Source organism: Octopus bimaculoides, chromosome 10 (genome assembly GCF_001194135.2).
Source record: "Octopus bimaculoides isolate UCB-OBI-ISO-001 chromosome 10, ASM119413v2, whole genome shotgun sequence".
In the NCBI taxonomy this organism is placed as follows: Eukaryota; Metazoa; Mollusca; class Cephalopoda; order Octopoda; family Octopodidae; genus Octopus; species Octopus bimaculoides.
Window position 1 is genome coordinate 21,467,290 of NC_068990.1, and position 1,326 is coordinate 21,468,615.

The following is a 1,326-nucleotide window of genomic DNA, read 5'->3' on the forward strand; positions in this document are numbered from 1 at the left end:
ATATATATATATATATATATAGATAGATAGATAGATAGATAGATAGATAGATAGATAGATAAAACTTACTTGGAAAAGGATGCGTGGCGTTCGATCATATAATAATATAAATAATATATAGATATATGCATATATCCATACATATATGTACATACCTACATATATATGTAGGTCTTGTTCTCACTATCCTGTTCTTGTTAACACTTTCACCCTCCGCAAAAAATCCCAAATTTTATTTAATTTGCTTTGCAAGAAGGATTGTTTCAATGAAGTCGCGTATTGTCCTTGCCTTCGAAACACGGAGTAGATGAAGCAGGGACAACTGAGGAAGGGGTATACTCCTTATTTTGCATGTCTCGTTTCTATGTTTGTTTTTTTCTTTGTTCGAAAAAACGTTCGTCTTCTGTTTCGTTTCTCATTGTGTTCAACGTTTTTTTGATGCCCTGTATCCATATATGCATGTATATATACATATATATATGTAGGTATGTACATATATGTATGGATATATGCATATATTTATATATTATTTATATTATATATATATATATATATATATATATATATTACTTACAGAAGCAACAGAGCGGCTTAATGGCCGAGAGTCTCATGCGTTAGATCTTATAAAAGATTGATAACTGGAGACACACGAAACTCTGAACTCTTGAGTCACTCTTTTTTTCTGCTAAATATCTATATCATGTGTGCGTGTGTACGTGTCTGTGTGCACGTTCACTGAATCTCTCTCTCTATATGAATGGGTAATTATGACTGTGTACCACTTTCATATTTTTCTATGAATATGCATAAATATTAAATAAATATAATAATTTCGTGAAACGCCTGATGAATGATTTTTTTTAATGCTTTCTTTCTTACTATTAAACAAGTTACTGCATACATCTTTTGTATTTTCTATATTTGTTTATTAAGACCTTGAGATATTCCTTGTTTGTATGTGTGTGTGTGTGTCCGATATGAATGAGTAGCACACGTGTTTCAGAGTACTAAACATAATCAACTTTCCGGTCGAAAAATTATATTAAGCTGTGTCTAATCACTGGTATTTCTCGGAAAAGAAAATAGGAAAAAAGAGAACAAACAGGAAAAGAAATGACTCAGCGTATCTGTCTGTATCAGGCTTAACTAGGTATCGTGTAACTGTTGCGCTAGCTTGCTATGATTTCGTCCAATTGGTATCTAGTCTATCGGTCCTTTTTTTTTTTTTTTTTTTTCTCAAACTGCAAAATTACGAGTATAAACAAATGAACACCAGTTGTGATATGGTGAATGTGGACAAGCATAAAAATACGCGCACGCACTAAC